The sequence below is a fragment of the Eptatretus burgeri genome, chromosome 3, assembly GCF_056783735.1.
Source record: "Eptatretus burgeri isolate ZD-2024b chromosome 3, Ebu_testis_v1, whole genome shotgun sequence".
In the NCBI taxonomy this organism is placed as follows: domain Eukaryota; kingdom Metazoa; phylum Chordata; class Myxini; order Myxiniformes; family Myxinidae; genus Eptatretus; species Eptatretus burgeri.
Genome location: NC_140963.1, coordinates 5,431,774 through 5,451,648, shown reverse-complemented (window position 1 = coordinate 5,451,648; position 19,875 = coordinate 5,431,774). Strand labels below are relative to the sequence as shown.

The 19,875-nt window shown below is 44.8% G+C and overlaps 1 long non-coding RNA gene across 1 annotated transcript in view; it reads left to right on the top strand.

Moving 5' to 3' along the window:
- Positions 1–19,875, top strand: part of LOC147029326 (uncharacterized) — a 225,352-nt gene that overhangs the window by 185,776 nt on the left and 19,701 nt on the right. The window lies entirely within an intron of this gene.

Sequence of the window (19,875 nt, the reverse complement as noted above, 5' to 3'; positions counted from 1 at the left end):
ACTCTGCGGCCACCGTACGTTTCTGTCAATTCAGAGGGCGTACAGCCGCTGTATCCTCGCCATTGAGCAAATGTGACTTATAGGTCATGTGGAGGTGGGTGGGTTCGTTCAGTTTCGTTGTGCAGATCACCAATCTAAACGGAATTCACCCTGTACATTCATGAAAACACACCATTGAAATTCCTACTTGTTTCCATATGCACAAGTTGACACACCGACAGTTATTACCATTTGAAATTACCGCTGTGAAGTGGGCGTGGCATGCTTCAAATCGCGGAGGAAATGACCAGAAAACAACAAATCAAGATGGTGGCGCCCATGGTTTTCGTGTGATTTCGAGTGATTTTTGGTCTTTCAACAACCAAACATGTGTTGTTTCATACACTTGGGCGGGGAAGATGATGAGAAAGTGACGCAATTCACAGATAAGAGCTGGCGTAAGGTATGCGAGTGTGCGAAGGCTTGGTGCGACGCCGCAGATAGAGAAACGATCAACAAATGCTGTTTGCTGGCTGATCAAATTATGAAACTGCTGCCAATGACTGATCCTCCTGCGGATGCCGGCTGTCACCGGTTCTGCTATGCGTCGTTTTGTAACAAGGATCATATAAAACGTGCTGAAGCCAGGAAAAGGAAATCAGAAGCCAGCACTACTGCAGTTTCTGCGAGAGCCAGTGAGGTGGTGGGCGGACTAGAAGAAGAGGGGCACTCATACCACAAAATACGTAGGAAATCCCTCAGAACCTCTGTAGAAAGGGTGGCTGGCAAATCAGCTGGTGTACTGCCTATAATTTGTGTCATATGCCAGAAAAAGACAAATTCATCCATTTCAAAGGAAAATCTCAACGTGATCAGTTGTCCCTGGCAGAAACACAGGAGATGGAGGAAAGCTGAGGGAAACTGCTGAGCAGAGGAGAGATGAACGTGATGTGAGAATAATGACAACTATAAAGGATAAAGACTGTGTGGCGCTGGCAGTTTGTTATCACCGTAAATGTTATTACGAGTATGTGAATGACACATAGCACAAACAGAGTGAAAGTAAACTCTAAACTCAGAAAGTGAACTATGACTCAACATTTGACATTTCTGTGATAAAGTAATCCAGGTAAGACTCATTGATGGAAAGCAATCTATACATATGAAGAAGTTGTGTGAGATGTTCAATGACCTACTCAGAGTATGCGAAGGTCAGGATAAGGCCAACTACCAGACAACAAGACTGAAGAAAAGACTGCAGGAACGGTACCCAGACATGATTTTCTATCGTCCACCAAAAATGTCTGAGAGCGAAGTGGTGTACATGAAGGACATTGATATTGGTTCCATTGCTCAGGCTGCTGTTGTAGACAGTAGCTCTACAACAGAAACAGTCAACTACAGAGGATGAAGCCAGCCAGGGTCCACAGCAGGGTGACTCGGGCCTCAATTTACATGTTCTATACTCGAGAGCACTCATAGTGAGGGATGACCTGAACAAACACCAAAGTGTGGACATTACATGGCCCTACTTGGAAATGGTGGAGCTAGCACTGGAGCTTATACGTGCAACTCGTATTTTGAACTGGCCGAAAGACCTTGCGATCATGAGAGCGTCAATGCCCTGGTACTTTGCGTACGATCCCCTAAACTATGCAAGGTACTTACTCGTTTACTGGCTGGAAATGGCCAGGCCAGAGCACTCCCACCCAGATACCTATCAAGCGTTCATGGATGGCAAATGGACTGCCCAACGGCATACTCGTTCTGGATTTAGTAGTGTTGCGTGTGATCAGATCATAGAGCAGACTTTAAATAGGGACAGCAAGACCAGTGGAGGCATCATTGGTTACACTCAGAAAAGCACAGCTGTTAAGAAGTGGATCCTGTCCCAACCAGCACGTGCGGAAATCGCAAGGAAATGTGAGTCCATGGCGGGTATCCACGACGAGCCCCGAACGAGAAAGGATTTGGATGTGTCGAGCTCGAAGAAGAACGAAGCAGTGGTGGTACAAGTGATGGACACAGTACTTCAAATGATTAACCCTTTCTCCGGCGCTCACCTTGAACTCGTCAATATTAGTTCAGGTGTCATCGCACCGCCAGCCACTTCCGCAGACTTGATGAATGCGTATGTCAAGGGAGAGAATGCTGTCGTGTAATTCATGCGTGATCGGCTTCTCTCGGGTGAGGTCCCATTCTTCAGTCCGATTTCGGAGGCAAAAATGGCAACTTTCTCGAAGGTGCAAGGCAAGTCGGCGACTCCCCACCAGCAGACGCCGAAGGTTGAAATTGCGAATGAACGTTGTCTTTTCACACGACTGCTGTTTATTGGCGAGTAAAGCAATGTAACACTCCACGATCTGCTCGCATACCCACTGGCGAACATATCTTTCCCGCTGGCATCCGGTGATGGTTCGATTGCTAAGACGGACAAAGCCAAACTCCGCAACCATATACTGAAACTGTGACCCGATTGCTGTGTGGACGCTCGACCTATCCAAGGTGCAACAATTGTGGATGGAATGGCCGTTATTCAGGTGATAAAGGCTGGTTCACTGCCTAACACTTTCGGCAAACTGGAAGAGATGGTGCTGAACATCGTAGTGGCCAAATCACGACATAACCAATCTTCGAGACTGGACGTGGTGTTTGATACTTACCCAAGTATCAGCATCAATTGCCTGGAGCACGCCAGACGAGCGGGCAGGGCGGGCGATCTTCAGGTACGAACCATCTACGGATGTGATCAAGCCCTTCCAAAACAGTGGGCCAATTATCTCCTGAGCGGAGCCAACAAGGAGGCGTTGATAGAGTTCATCGTCGAATCGTGGACGAGAAACATCTCTCCATCAAAACTGGGCGACATGCTGTTGTACGTCAGTCATGCCGGCAAATGTGAGAAAATCAAGGCGTCGAATGGTGTCATGACTGTGTCGTCAGTACCTGAACTTGAATGTGACCATGAGGAAGCTGACACGAAGCTCCTGCTACATGCCGCTCACGCGGGACAGAATGAAGAGTCGGTGCGCATAGAGAGTTTCGACACCGATGTGTTTGTGTTGGCATTGGCTCACTCGAAGTCAATTCGGGTGCGAAATTTCCATCTGCTCACAGGAAGTCCCAAGGACATTATCGTCGTTGACATTAGGAAGCTGAGTAATGCCCTGGAAAGTTCTGTCTGCGATACGTTGATAGGTTTGCACAATTTCACGGGAAGTGATACCACCAGTGCATTCCAGGGTAAGGGCAAAACAAGGCCATTTGACTTGATGATGAAGGGTCCCCATCTCATCACCTGTTTGGGAGCATTGGTCGAGGATTCACGCGAGATCAGAATATCGTTCACGACCTGGAACAATTCGTCTGTACAAATCCATGTACAATCAGCCGACCATGAAGAGTGTGGATGAGGCTCGCTACAAGCTATTCTGCAGCCAGTCGCTGGGAGAACAGAAGTTGCCGCCTACAAGCGACGCTCTGATGCTGCATTGCAAAAGAGTGAACTATCAGTCTGCGATCCACCACCGCGCGACTGTGAGGTTTATAGAAGCCCCTTTTCCTACATTTCACGGATGGGTGGAACGCAACGGAGCACTGATTGTTCACTGGCTGAACAAACCACCAGTGCCGAAGGAACTATTAGAGGCGACGAAATGTAATTGCAAGAAGACGAAATGCAAGACCAACCATTGTTCTTGCCGGTCAAAAGGACTGTCCTGCACAGAGTGCTGTGGGTGTCAAAACTGCGCCAACGATGAACAGACCCGTGCAGAAATGGAACTTATGGATGATGAAAGTGGAACTGACAATGATTCTGACGACGAACTGTGAATGCGGGTGTCACACTGCTTTTGCTGTGGTGATCTACTACAAAGTTGTATTCAGGTTGGTTACCATGTAATAGTGGACTTGAGTTTTGTTGTAGCAGCAGTTAAGAGCCTAGTTCAGCAACCGCTTCAGAGCAAGAAATGCTGGAGTTCTAAGATAGTAATCCTCTTGTGGCGGTTCTACTTTTCTTCAGGCTGAGTCGCGCAGTGTCTTTGTCTTTGATTTAATCCGTAATAGCCAATGTAAAGGCCCAGTCACACCTTGACGTTTTAGCCAGGAATGGCAACGTATAAAAATGCACGTAAAACGTTGGCGTACGCTGAAGTTTTGAGGTTTTTAAAAAAGTTTTGGTCGTACTCATAACGTGTTGGTCGTATGCATGACATATTAGTAACGGGCACAGAACGTTTCGTTGTGTTAAAGATAACTTATACCAACGAATGCTTAGCCTGTTGTCGGCGTTCACAACCTATGCCCAACGATAGTTTAACTTAGTCATAGCGCGCTGCACGTATCGCCGACGAACTCGTGGCGTTCTCTGTTAAAAACCTGCCGCTCGCCGATTTAAATCATAACCGCCTGAAAATTGGAAGTGTCAACATCGCAGTCACACCTTGATGATTTAGCCAGCGTATGCCGACCTCTGAAAAATGTGTCCAAAACGCTGGGACACGTCGAATACGGTATGGGTAAGTTGTGTATACGTTAGGAGCACGATGAAAAATAATGAAGTACGCTGGCATATTACGTGGTACGTCTAGTACGTCGTGAAATTTCAAGCATGCTGAAAATTTTACGACGTACTCGACGTATGGCTCACAAGTTCCACATACGCTGGCATAAGTTCTCGGCACGCTCCGCAATCGTTTACACACGTCGGCCACACGTTACTTGTAAGTTACTCATAAGTCGAAACACGTCGAGGTAATGTTTAGCATACCCGAAACTTAATTTTTAACTGACGAGTAACGTGCTTTGAGCCTTTTAGTAGCGTGCTTTGAACCTCTGAGTAGTGTGCTTTGAACCTATGTTTAACGTATCTCAAACGCACATTGGCGTATGTAGACGAATTTGATTGACGTCTTCCGGACGACCACAGAACTTACTGAACGTGTTTCTAACTTACAGCTACCGTATAATGGCGTATTGGCAGCGTTTAGGGGAATTGGTATATACAAATGGGCTTCACAAGAGGAACCCGTCAGTGTTCCAGACTCCATGTTGAGTAGATGTCAATGTCAGTAGCAGTGGCAGTAGCAGTAGTAGTAGTAGTAGTTCGAGAGAATTTAGTGATGTCGATGTTATTAGTAGTAGTAGTAGTAGTAGTAGTTCGAAAGAATTTAATGTTGTCGATGTTATTAGTAGTAGTAGTATTTCGAGAGAATTTACTGATGTCTATGTTGGTAGTAGTAGTAGTAGTAGTAGTAGTAGTAGTAGTAGTAGTAGTAGTAGTAGTTTCAAGTAACGTGTTGCAAAGTGTGAACAACGTTCGTGTAGCGTGTTTACAAAACGTTACTCATAGGTTAGAAATAAGTTTCGGGTACGCTAAACATTACCTCGACGTGTTTCGACTTATGAGTAACTTACAAGTAACGTGTTTCAACGTGTGTCAACGATCGCATAACGTTCCTTCAACTTATGGCTAGCGTTACGGAACGTGTGAGTCATACGCCGGCATACGTCGTAAAATTTCAAGCATGAAAAAATTCGAGGAAAACCCAAAAGTTCAACGTTTAGAGCCAGCGTAGTACCACTTATGGCAGTGTTTTTCAGCGTGGTTTTAACATATACAAAACGTACCTATAACGTATTCGACATGTACCAGCGTTTTACACAAATTTTCCAAAAATCGGTATAAGCTGGCTAAAACGTCAAGGTGTGATTGGGCCTTAACTGTCTTTAATCGGCGCTGAAACTGCCTTTAATAGTCAATGTTATTTAAAAGTCAAACGACCTTTAATAGCCAGTGTGGCTGCCTTTTAAGCAAAAAGTTGCCTTGGTCAACTCGAAGGCCTGTCTGGTCGGTCCAGACGTTTTCGGCCAGTAAAAATATGTAACTGCTTCGGTTTACGACCTTTAATTATAAACATCTTTAAAACAGTGAATAGGGCTCTGTATAAACATATTGTATAATTTTAAGACCTCACAAGAGTTTTCTTTGACGTACATATCAGTCTAACCTTGATTCTTCATTTCTGTGTCAAAATCGTGCTTTAATGTTCGGTTTATCTTTAATTGCCAAAAATGACCAATTGTGTCACATCCTCGACGTGGAAACAAGTGGATTTGGACTCAGCGTCTAAAATTCTTTAAGTATGCCAAATTTCATCCAGATTGGTGATCTGCACAACGAAAATCATTTTCTGAAGGTAATAGCGAGTACCTCCACATGGTCGACATGTACAGTCATCAATATTTGTTGTGCTGATCAACAGTTAATGCATGTTATACAATACATGTGCCTCATTCGATGATTAATATCACGGGAAAAGGAATAAATGGTGGTGATATTTTTTTCACATGTCAGAATTGCATGTGCAAGTGCAAGTTTATTCACAACGAAAATGTAACTGGCCACAGGTGTGTGTGTGTGTGTGTCACTATCAGGGGAGGGGTGGGGAGGGAGGTGTGCGGGGGGGGGGGGTGGAGTGGTGGTGTGATACAATCACCCCGACGGGTAATGTGCGAGTTACACAGACATTAACGGTCTCATAAACCAGATGGTTGTTAGAGAACTGTGCAGAAAACCAAACCTAACTTGATGGTGTAAAGCACAACATGAGCAACTACTTCAATTTTCATCAGAGGACCATTTGAAAGGCAGTCAAAAGTAACATCGAAATGAATACTTGCATCATTGAAACGGCACAATAGTTATGGTTAGCCTTTAAAAGAGGCTTATTCATGACTCTCATTCAAGGAAAGGTGGAAAACGTACCTGGCTACCAGGTACAATGGTTTCTGTCTTTTAGAAGCAACTGCCCATCAAGATTTTCATAAAGGAGATATCTTACCTCATACCAGGGAATTGCCAGAGTGATAAATGACATGGAATACCATGAGCAGGATGGCAAGAAGTTTGCAGATGCAATGCACCTCCAACAAAGCAAGCATGTGCTGATCCAGCTGTTTCAAGGAGTTGAAAGGCCCAATCCTCATATTGGTGCCATGACGAATGCCAGCTCTCAAGCCAGTGAGCTTATGCCAACAGAAAAAGACTGAGGGAGTGAGTGAGGATGAAAGCTGGTGGCACAGTATCATCTAGAACAAGAGCTACCCTCTGGGTCCATGCTCCTTTTACGCTCTCTGTACCAAGCACAAATCTTTATGTCGCAAAGACTAAACTCATGGTCAGACACAACCAGTCTTCAGTAGACATTCCTGGTGTCCCTCATGTGTGTGTACCTCAAGTAAGACTGTCACCGGCCACTGTGGACCAACTCAGCCATATCCAAGCACTGCTCAATCAGGATGATCCTCATTGATTAACATAGACTGTTGCTGAATACATGCTCGCTGTATCCCTCATCCATGTCACTGTGACATGAAAATAATTAAGCTTGAGCATCCTAAGTCGAAAATATAATAACATCGCAGCAAAACATTTATATTATAATAAGAGCCGCGTGCTCCTATCTGTCCATCACGTTTTATTTGAAAGGGATCCTTGCAGTGTCATGGAATAATAAAAATGGTACCGTTGGAAAGCTAATACTCAATTCATTGGAGCAAAAAAAGTCAAAATTATAAAACGTTGAGTGCAACAGTGCCTTCGTAGCTAATTCCTCCATGTGCATGGTGAGTGAATGAAGAAACACAACTGACATTAGTAGAAGCACAACTTGAAGTACATGTTTTATATTCCACTGTGGATACAACTTATGGTTGTCTTTAGGTATTGCAGGTATGCTGCAGCATCCCTGCAAGATGTTGCTCTGTTTTGAGCCCTCTAAATAGTCACCAACAGGAGCTAATCGCAGAGGTCCTTTATGAGCCCAAAATCCCCAGCAACATCAGGCACAAGCGGAAGCTGCACAACAACGACAACAACCTCACTGCTGACAGATGAGCCAAGGAAGTGACCAGGCAATTCGGGATTTCGATGTCGCTCAACAATGAGATGCTCACCTCCAGAGCGCCAGTGTAAAGTATCCCACATATCCTGCAAAGTACTTTCCCTTGGTGTTTTGTGATGATCACAAAAGACAAGGACTCTACAGTTAGAAGTCTCAGCACATGCAGTCTTTACTTCCGTTATCCTCACCAGGGGGCACACTCATGTCAGTACAGCATCTTTCCATTTTACAAGTTATAAACAAACTTTGATAACAACAAGGAGCTGACACTCGAGGTACCCCATCGTTTGGATGGTATGAGGAATAGTTCTGTGTAATATGAAAGCCAAATCTTGAACGTTTTTTTGAAATATTGCATACACAAGCTAAGTTACAGAGATGGTTGCCATGGCAACATAATTCATCCAATCACAGCCATGATCTAAGCAGGTTGAGATAATGCCATGAAGAATAGATATCGGTAATACGAAAGCTGAATGGTCCATGGTTTTTGAAATAACCATGGTCGGAGGGATGGGGGACAACAAACAGAAGACTAATAACACAAAATATCAATCATTGTCATGCAAAAACAATCGTTCTAATCATAATTCTATCGAACTATAACTTTTATCTAATCTATCAAATCATCATTTCCACCCAAATCTTATATAAGTGTGCTTTCTAAGCTCAAAATGAACCCATCAAAGAAATGTCACATGTCAATTTTATGAGATGGCACAACAACCCGACCTCTTCTCATAGTAATTGGCTTTCTAGTTTGGATAGTGTCATCGCGAGTTGTGTTTTGATGGCCCTGCTGCCCGGCTGGATTGTGTGCGACACCATCAATTTGGGGACAGCGTGTCTGGGCATTCGGGTGGGGGGGTCAGCGTACTCCTTATTACCTTGCACTGTTGGCTGGGATCACGTGAGTGTGATTGCGCCGGAATCGTTTGCCAGACGGGGTCTGAACGATGTGACTTCACGGCGCGGCACGCTCGTGAATGATCTGCCCTGGAACCCTCAACGACCCCCCATCCGACCCCCAACCCACCTCACTCCCCCCTTCCAAATTTACAGTTTTCTCTCCTGAGAGTTTCTTTATGTATCCATCTTGTCTACATGATGCATCTTATCCTGCCCCTCATCATTCCACCCCACACCCATGGTTTGTTCACGTTTACCTCTATCTTGGTCTTCAACTCTGCTGTTGGTGTCCCCGCCCTCTCTCAACTGGTCCTTTCATCCTGTTGTGTCCTGATCCACTCAGTGTGCTGGTATTAGCTGTTCCACGAGCCTCGACTATGGATACAACAACAACAACAACAACAACAACAAAATCAGTTGAGATCCAACTGGCTGGCTTTTCTGACATGCGAAAAACTGATTACCACTTTTTGCATGATGGTATGCCTTTTGTTTTTGCTACCTGGCTCGCAGACAATCTAGCATGGCTGGTATAATGTGTGGTTTGAGCAGTTTAGCCAAGGTGGGAAGTTTGCTTTTTAGCAGACAGCCATTCAAAAGCTCTATGGGGGCAAAACCATCCATTCCATCAAGGGGTGGGGGGGGGGGGGATGTTGCACTATTCTGATAGTACATGGTATGGTTCTGTGGATGTTTTCTTGAGCAACTTTACTGTCTGCACAACTGTTCAGCCTGCCCGTTACTCTGAGGAAATCGTGAACTCGAGGTGTGGTGGTTGAACTAGTCCTCGGCGAAGTGTTGGAAGTCTCCACACATGAAATGGCAAGCATTGTCGGTGACGATGAGATTGGGCAATCCTGATCGCACAAAAAGGCTTTGAGCTCATTGATCACCGAATGTGTGGTGAGGTCAACCAAACACTGAACCCCAGGAAATTTGTAGTGGAAATGGACTACAACGGAAAAATTGCTTCCATCTAAATGAACGATATCGACGGAAAAGCTTTGTCCTTGGGCGGTCAGGTATCAGATGGGGTAGTCGAGATTCTGTTGGCTGCGCTTTTTGATTTGCCTGACAAGTTGGGTACTTTGATGCCATATACTCAATTTGGTCATTGATGCTGGGCCAGAACAGGATAGTGCATGCCCTTTGCTTAAGTTAAACAATGCCAAGATGCGACTTGTGTATTTTAGCGTGTATTTCACCCGGCATGCTTTGCTGTACAATTATTCTATTCCCCTGGAATAGTATGCTGTCAATGTACACTTGCATAAAAAAACAAAAGTACTATTAGGATACCACAACAACCTCCATTCCCCTCCCTTGATGGTACGGATGGTTATTCCCCCTGAGAGCTCTTGAATGGCCATCTGCTAAAAAAAAAATTAACTTCCCACCTCATCCATCTTGCTAAAACTACATGTCTTGTAAGCCATGCTGATCATCTGCTAACCAGGAAGCAAAGACAAAAGGTATACCACGATGCAAATGGGTTAGTCATGCCAGGCAGACCTGCTGCATGGGGTATGGGGGTTTGCAGGGAGGAGTTCGCAAGAGTGTCTGGGGGACATTGAATGGGTGACTCATCATACCGATTCAACTGTCCAACAACCTTGTATCTCTTCAACAGGCTGGGCACAGGAGTTAAACAGGAACCGGGACAAAGTAACGTTCTTCCTCGGCTCACAGAAGGATTGAAATGTATTTGTGAGTGAGGTTATCTTCTCTTGATCTTCTTTTTTTATTATATTTTTTTATTTTCATTTTTTGTATACCTTGTCAAGGCTCGTATGAGAGCTAACTCACTACGCACAGCAAGGCGGGCATGACACAAGAGGGGCATGGGAAGGACAAAACAGTGGGGAACAGAGACATCAGGATATCTGTGGAAGGGAGAGGGATGGGGTGGGGAACATGGGGAATACAAGATGGACACTACAGGGACTTTCAGGAAGGAAAGCAGGGAATTTGAAGGAGGTGGGTTTGGGGTGGATTAGCGGGGGTAGAAAAGATTGTGGTTTTGGATGGGGGAAGATAAGAGGTGGTGGTGAACGGCTGTTTTGAAGGCCTGGAGGGAAGAATGGGATTGAACAGAGTGAGGGAGTTTATTCCAAAGGTGGGGAAAAAGAGGAATGAAAGAGTGAAGGTGAGCAGTGATTCGTGATTTTGGTAGTTTTAGCAGAAGGGGGTTGTTGGCGGACCTTGAGTGCCATGCGAAAATATGGTGGGGACAAATTGCAGACAGAGCAGGGGGGGGACTGGAGAGGAGACAGTAGAAGACAGAAAGACCACTGACCTGCTTGCGGTGAGAGAGTGAGAGGCCCAAAGACTCAGAATCATTGCGGGAGATGCCAATGATCCGAAATGCCTTGGTTTCCATAGCGGGAAGCCGAGAAAGGTGTGAGGCAGGAGCACCAGCCCAGGGGGGAAAGCAGTACTCCATCAAGCTGTGGACAAAAGCTTTGTATGTGGTCAAGAGCTCAGGTGGGCCGAGGAAGGTCTTTGCACGACGGAGGATTCCCAGTCTGCGACTGGCTTTTGAGGCTAGGTTGGAAATGTGGCTTTCCCAGGAAAGATCATGGCAGACAGTGAGACCCAGAAGCTTGAAAGAAAGGACTTCTTCTCGAGGATTCTTAAGAAAGAAGATGTGGGGGGATTTTCCAAATGGTTCTTTCGGAGAGACATAGTGAGAGTGTGAGATTTGTCCGGATTGAAAGACATGTTGCACGTGTTGGACCAGTTTGTGATTTTATCCAGGTCTGCAGAGAGCGAAGAAGCTGCTGCTTGCCATTCTGAGGGATGACAGATGGTATTGCAGAGGGTGGAGTCATCAGCAAAGAGATAGAGAGTATGTTCCAGAGAGTCGGAGAGATCATTGATGAAAACCAGAAAAAGAACAGGGCCCAGAACGCTGCCTTGAGGAACTCCAGCCTGGACAAGAAGAGGGGATGAAAGAACTCCATTTAGGGCCACATATTGGCTGCGACAGGAGAGGAAGTCTGCGAGCCATGAGTGGAGATGGCCTTGGATACCATAGGAAGAGAGTGTGTTGAGCAGGGCAGGGTGCCAGACTGTGTCAAAAGCACGCGATATGTCTAGGGATATGACTCTGATTTCATGTCCAGCATTGAGGACCTCCATCCATTGTTGGGAGAGCAGAACCAGCATATCCAGGGTAGAGGGACCTGGCCTGAAACTAAATTGATGATCGGAAATCAAGCCATTGGTGATGAGGAATGATTTAATGTCTGAAGCGATGATGGATTCCATAACCTTGCTGATGATTGGGAGAAGGCTGATTGGTTTGTAGATGCAGGGATCTGTTTTTGCACCTTTTATGCAGGGCAGTGATGTTTGCTTATTTCCAAGCAGATGGCAGATGACCTTGAGCAAATGAGAGGGCGAATAGAACAGAGAGAGGGTGAGCAAGAGCAGAGGAGCAGATTTTTAGGACATGTGGGCTGATGCCGTCTGGACCGGTTGCATAATCTGAGTCGAGGTTTGACAGCAAGCTCTCCACCTTGTCAGAAAAAAAGGACACAGAGTCCAGGGACAGTTGGGGCGCAACTGGGTTAAGGTGGGTACAGAAAGCGATGGGTTTTGGACACAAGATTTCAATGCAAACACCGAGTTTAAGCATTCAGCCTTTTCACGTGTGGTATCAGCAATGTGGCCATTTGAGGTAAGGGAGGGAATGGAGGGGGAACATACATCAGAAACAGATTTGATTAGATGCTACCAGGATTTGGAGGAGGGAGAGAGGTTTGAGAGTTCAGACTTGAGCTCAGAAAGATCTTGTTTTCTGGCTCTCCTGAGGGTAGACACACACTTGTTCCGAGCCTTATGGAAGGAACTGAGATTACCCTCAGTTGGGTTTGCTTTCCATGAAGCAAAAGCAAGTTGTTTCAGGACAACTGCCTCGCCACAAGCTTCATTGTACCATGGGCGGGAGGAAGGGTGGGACAACTGAAGACGAGAGGGGATAAATCTGTGCATGAGGGAGAGCAAGTTTCTTTGAAAGAATTCCCAGGATGAGTTGATGTTGGAAAAAGTAACGATGGGAGACCAGTCTGGAATGTTGATGGCTGCTTGAAGACCCTGTCGGCTTGAGTGAATTGCCAGACTCGACGGCGCTGAGATGGTTCTCTGATAACAGCCAGAATAATGTCCACTTTAACAAGCAGGTGGTCAGAAAAACTGATTGGAATGGAGGAAGAACAGCAGATATTTTCAGGAAAATTTGTCAAAATCAGATCCGTAAGTGATAGAGTGCCATTGGTTGAGATCCAGGTCGGGAAGGTGACCGATTGAGTCAGTCCCAATGAGTCGCAGAAAGCTTTTGCTGAAGTGCCATGACAGGTGAGAGAGGTTCCCACACCTTAAGATTTCAGACAGTGAGGTATAACTGGAGTCATCACTGTTTGGTGGATGGTACAGTGCACATATAAACATGAGGTGGGAGTGGAGGGGAAGCCGGAGTCAGAGGTATTCCTGGGGGTGTGGGGGAGTGAGGGCAGTGCATGGGGAGTGAGGAATAGAGTCTTTGATGAAGAGAGCAACTCCTCCACCAGGACAAGACTCAATCTGTCATACAGGAGGAGGGGGTCACCAGGGAGAGATACTTGGGAGTCGGAGATGTCTTGAGGGAGGAAAGTTTCTGTTCTGCAGATTATGTCTGGTTTGTCAGTGGCAACCTGTATGGAAAGATCTGTAAGGTTTGAGCGAAGGCCTCGGATATTTGAGGTCCACATTGTTGATGAAGAGGGAAGGGGAGGAGGCTTTGGGTGCAGGGGATGGGAGGGGAGGGGAGCGTAGAACAAGGGAGGAGTGTGGGAGGCAAGGAGAGTTGTTGACAGAGTGTGGGGTTTTGCAGAATTGCTAGGGGAGGGGGTCAGATGAGGAGAAGAAAAGGCTCTGTGGTGCTGGGGTAGAGGGGGGGGGAAAAGAGGGGGCAGAAGGCAGTTGAGGATTTGAGGAGGTGGAGTGATGAGATGGAGCTGAGAGGGAAGGCGAAGGAGGCAGCTTTGTGGATGTGAGCGCGGGGCAACTTTGAGAAGGGTGAATGGTGGGAGAAAGGCGAGGGGGGAGTTTTTGAGAAAGGTTGGAGGGAGGCTTGGAGGGAGAAGAGTGTGATGGTTGCTTTGAGAGGGAGGGGGTGAGAGGGGTGAGTTGGCACTGAAGTTGGAAAAAAATAATGGTTGATGGAAAGCGAACACTCATAGCAAACTGGAGTTTTTTTCAAATTTTTAGGTCAGAGATGCGATTAAAGACATTACTTGATGCATGTAATAAAGGAGAATTGAGAGAATGGAGAGAAGAAACGCTGTAACAGTTGGATTTTTTCGCAAGGTATGAAGGAAAGGTCGAATTGAGAGCAGTCTGTTGAAATAGAAGAAGAGTAGTGCATTATGATACAGTAGTGAGAACCACACTTGTGAAAGAGGAAGATGAAGCATAATTGGAGATCGTTTTTATTATTATTATGATTATTATAAATTTTTTTGAGAGAGAGTTTTCATCAGATTAGGTAATAGAAAGGTTGTAGAAAAAATCGTGAGGTGAATGGTGAATTTGGATCGGAAAAAGCAGGGGATAGAAACAGATCACAAGGTTTCGGGAGAAGCACCTGGCTGTGGGAGGTGTATAGTCAAAAGCAAATTTATTTATTTTAAATAAGAATTGCGTAACATTCGGAAAAGGGAAGGTTGAAGTAAAATTGTGGAGGTGTATGGTGAATTTGGAACGGTAAATGCAGAGTGAAGTTGCTGGGTCAATTAAAAAGTATCAGGAGGTGTATAGATAGAAAGGATACAAGGAAGATTATTATTTTTTTGATATATTTTTGAAGAATAATAAGATTCGGGAATGCAAGGTTGTAGGAATAAATCGTGAAGGTAATGGCGAAAGTGGGTCAGCTCCAGTAGAATAAAGATGGTGTGCTGGCAGAAGGAAGAAGAAGAAGAAGAAGAAGAAGAAGAAGAAGAAGAAGAAGAAGAAGAAGAAGAAGAAGAAGAAGAAGAAGAAGAAGAAGAAGAAGAAGAAGAAGAAGAAGAAGAAGAAGAAGAAGAAGAAGAAGAAGAAGAAGAAGAAGAAGAAGAAGAAGGACTGGGACTCGTGGGCATGCAGGGAGAAAGGTGGTTTTTTCATGTTTTTTTTTTATTTAAGACAAGAAACAGAGTGTTTGATTGGGAGGGATTGATGGCGTTGGGAAAGTGGGGAAAATGGGGAAAATAGGAATTGAAAGTAATAGGGAAGGATTACAAATAAAAACGATCATTCACCAAGAGGGGAAGGATGGGTAGGCCTCAAGGAACCCGGTAAGACAAGGTGGACGATAACTCACAAAATAGCACGATTTTTGAGACGAAACCGAACTGGGAACACACAGTAACATGTAGGTGAGAAAATAAACAGTTAAAACGGGACAAATGACGACTGGAAACTTCGCTTTGAGAAAGTCTTCAGAGACCCCTGAGAGAATCCTGCCATTGCAAACCCAGAACCGGAAGTCAGTTTCACATATTCGTTGCAGAATGTCATGTCGGTGAATGCAACCTTGTGTTACCTTGAACTTCGCTTGCATTGAATGTACTTCGAATCGACAACTGCTTGCAATTTTTTGGTCTGATCTGATTCCGTGACTAACTTATGTTGCATGTCTGTTCTTATGTCGCCTTATCTTTATTTATTGAGTTGAACATCCACTTTTGTTCCTCATAAACCTGTCATCTCCTCTGATCATTGCAATAATAAGTGTTGTTTCATTAACTTGCTAAAGAAGTGCACTTATTGCTTAACGTCCTTGCGAGTCGAATCACTGCAAGACCTCATCATAAGACCCCAGACTGATGAGAATATATCACCTTCTATGTTCGGAATACTTATTTTGGCTGCCTAAACAGTGTGCTACTGCAGTTATCTACCTATGTATATATAATACAATGTGTATTTGTGCATTTGGCTGTCCCCCTTCATAAGTATGGTTTAAGTAGGATTTTAAAGGCCAATCTTTTAAGAGGACTGTGTTCACGACGGTCTAGTTTTCAGGATTAAAAAACTCGAAAAACATTTTTCATAAAAGATGAACTGGGCCTCAAAAGCAGTATACACAATTCACAGGGAGGTGAAATTTGCTGCAAATGATGTGTAACACATGTCGAGTAAAACGAGTGTTCATTTATGTCTGTAGGATGTCGAATAAATGAAGAAGATATAAGCACACCTGATGCTAAGCCGAGGCTTCAGACTTTGGCATGCTCATGAGACTGTACCATCGAAACAAAACGTCCCAGAAGATAAAGAAAATATGGTTGTATTTGTACATGTAATGTATTAAAACATCATATCTTCCATCTTTTTGAATATTTTGAATAAAATAATTCAAACCTGCCATTTTGATTGGCTTTTACATGGATATATATATATATATATATATATATATATATATATATATATATATATATATATATATATGTACCTGTATAATATCGTTGCAAACTCCTGATATCTCATCACTGCTATGTCCTTATACTCACTTAAGCAATATGTTACGGATACTGTAACCTGAATCCGCACTAGCTCCAGAAATGCAAACATCTGCATCACAACTTTCACCAAGTCACAGCATCAACCATTACATAATCTCCAAATGGAAGTATGCCATGAAACTTTGAGGCACAAAAATGGCTCTCATGAGCAATTATTTTCTGAAGAAGATTAGTGAAAGGAGTAAACCCTGTTTGCATGACATTGCTTTGAGCCGAAGTATTAAGTAAAAGGAAGAGCGGAAAAAGGGCTTCCTGGAATGCTTAGCTTGACAAGCAAAAGGAGAAAGGCTGCCTTTAGCCCTCAGGAATTGTTTCAGGCTCACTGGGCAAGGCGGACTGAAGAAGGCAATTACGGGTTCTTCGGCAGTAGCGGATTGCATTAGACAGCAGGGTGCACATCGTACCTTCTAATATCGGGCTCTCTTTCTGACCTTGCGTCCTGCACTTCTGCTCTCAGTGGGCAGGCAAGACCTAACGTTGCCTCTGAACAGACAAAGCACACGGCAATCACCTGCGGCGCCTGTCGCAGAAGGTACTGATTGGAGGACAGCACGTACATCTAGGCATTGACGCAAACCATTCCCAGTAGTATTGAGAAAAACAGATACACAGACCTGAAAATAGATATGGTTGGGAAGTAAAGAGTGCAATTGCTCTTTTAATAGACTGTAGTGTGCTTATACCAGTAACTTCTGCAAAAATTGTTCTTGTAAATGTATACTTCTAGCCTTGGGGCAATAAAAGGGAAACGAGGAGCAAATGTTGAGATATACAGCAGCTTAAAAAGTCATGGAAAGGTGTGAATCAGCAAAGGGCCGTGTTAACGCCAAAATTAATGAACAATTTAGCCAAGGAGCCTTGGGACTGTGTTCTGCACAGCTGATTAGATTGTGTTGACCACAAGTGCAAATTGAACCTAAACCGGTGAAGATAGATCTGTCCAGCTCAATATGCTGTGACATGAATCAGAGGCACCGAAGCCGAAGCCGTGTGCATTAATGCATTAATGATGAATGCAGCATTCAGCATACAAAATGCTTGCATGTTTCTTCCTGCCTTAAAAGCTGCACTGTTGCCTGATTGGTTAATTGAAAATCTATTATAATCATTCTATGTGAGTTCATGTCATTGGCTGTTCATTTTTTAGAAAATCACAGATACACTTAGATTTATACAAGTGTTGTTGGGCTGGCAGGATAGCCTCCAGGTATGCACACTCACTTTTGAGCTGTATTGCCTGGGTTTGAATCTTGGTACAGCTATAAATTGTCATTCTGGTGTTTTGCAGGCAAATATGTGTCATCCCTCAGATGGATGTTAAACTGGGCCTCCCATCTGCTCACATTAGTTGCTTGTTGTTAAAGGTCTCCTCTGTGAAGTGGAGGTGAGCAATCTCGAGCACCCTGACCAAAATCCTGCTTTAACCTACAGGGGGGCATTCAGTGGCACAGCTGTCCCCCTCCCACCCCCCAACAAGCGATGCAATTTGAACCCACTTGCAGCATATGAAATAGGAAGAAATGAAATTAACTCCCAGAACTGACAACTCTCTCTCTACTACACTCTGCTATGAATCACATGTTTTTGTAACCAGTGCAATCATAATTAATTGATTAAGAGCCAACATTTCCAAAGAGTCAAATAACTTCAGCGGTCATCTCTCAGGCTGTTATTGAAGAACTACCTCAGCGACGATGAGTCTGGCACTTCACTCAGGCTGGCTGGGGGGACTTCAAGCAGCGATCAAACTTCGAGACTGGTCTCCCATTTCTATTTCTCTGACATCAACTCATCTTCAGAATTCATTCAACGAAATTTGCTTTCTCTCATGCACAGATTTATCCCATCTCGTCTTCAGTTGGCCTTCCCTTCCTCCTGCCCATAGTACACTGAAGCTTGTGGCAAGGCAGTTGTCCTGAAACAACTTGACTTCACCTCATGGAAGGCTAATCCAACTGAAGGTAATCTCAGTTCCTTCCACATAGCTCGGAACAAGTGTGTATCTACCCTCGGGAGAGCCAGGAAACACCATCTTTCCAATCTCAAGTCTGAACTCTCAAACCTCTCTCCCTCCTACAAATCCTGGTGGCACCTAGTTAAGTCTGTTTCTGGTGTATGTTCCCACTTCAACTCCTCCCTTACCTCAAATGCCTGCACAGCTGACTGCATGCAAAAGGCTGAATGCCTAAACACTGTGTTTGTGTGTCCCAAACCCATTCCTTTGTGTACCCACCTGACCCAGTCACACCGAGCTGTTCATGGACGATGTTTCCTTTTCCACTGACAAGGTGGATAGTTTGCTGTCAAACCTCGATTCAGATTCTGCAACTGGTCTCGATGGCATCAGCCATCATGTTCTAAAAACCTGCTCTGTTGCTCTTGCTCACCCTCTCTCTGTTCTATTCACCCTCTCATTTTCTCAAGGTCATCTGGCATCTGCTTGGCAAACATTTACATTCTGCAGAAAAAGGTGCAAAAGCAAATACCTGCAATTACAGACCAATAAGCCTGCTCACAATCATCAGCAAGGTTATGGAATGCATAATCACTTCCAACATCAAATCCTTCCTCTTGTCCAATGGCTTGATTTCCAAACATCAATTTGGATTCAGACAAGGTCCCTCAACCCTGGGCATGTTACTTCTGCTTTTCTAACAATGGATGGAGGTCCTCAATGCCAAACATGAGATCAGAGCCAAATCCCAGGACATAATGTGAGCTTTCAATACGGTCTGGCATCTCACCCTGTTCACCAAACTCTTTTCTTATGATATCCAAGGTAATCTCCACTCATGGCTCGCGGACTTCCTCTCCTGTCGCAGTTAACGTGTGGCCCTCTTCCCATCCAGGCTGGAGTTCCTCAAGGCAGTGTTCTGGACCCTTGGTTTTTTCTGGTTTTCATCAATGATCTCTCAGATTCCCTGGAAAATCCTCTTCATCTCTTTGCCGATGACTCCACCCTCTGCTGTACTATCTCTCATTCCTCTGATCAGCAGGCAGCAGCCTCTTCTCTCTCTGCAGACCTGGGTAAAATCAAAAGCGAGTCAAACACTTGGAATATATCTTTCAATCCTGACAAATCTCACACTCTCATTATGTCTCTCCAAAAGGACCGTCTGGAAACCTCCCACCCCCCTCCCCCAACTACTTTTTCAACAATCCCCTTGAAGAAGTCCTTTCATTCAAGCTTTTGGGTCTTCTATCTGCCACAATCTTTCCTGGGGAAGCCACATCTCCAAGCTGGCCTCCAAAGCCAGTCACCGACTGGGCATCCTGCATCATGCAAAGTCCTTCCTTGGTACACCTAAGCTTCTAACCATTTCTAACCAAGCTCTCATCCACAGTCTGAGGGAGTACTGCTCCCCCCTTTGGGTTGGTGCTCCTGCCTCACACCGAGCCTGACTTCACGCTGTGGAAACCAAGGCTTTTGGGATCATTGGCATCTCCCGCGATGAAGCTGAGTCTTTGGGTATCTCACTGGAGGCAGGTCGGTGGTCTTTCTGTCTTCGACCATCTCCTCTCTGGCTTTGCCC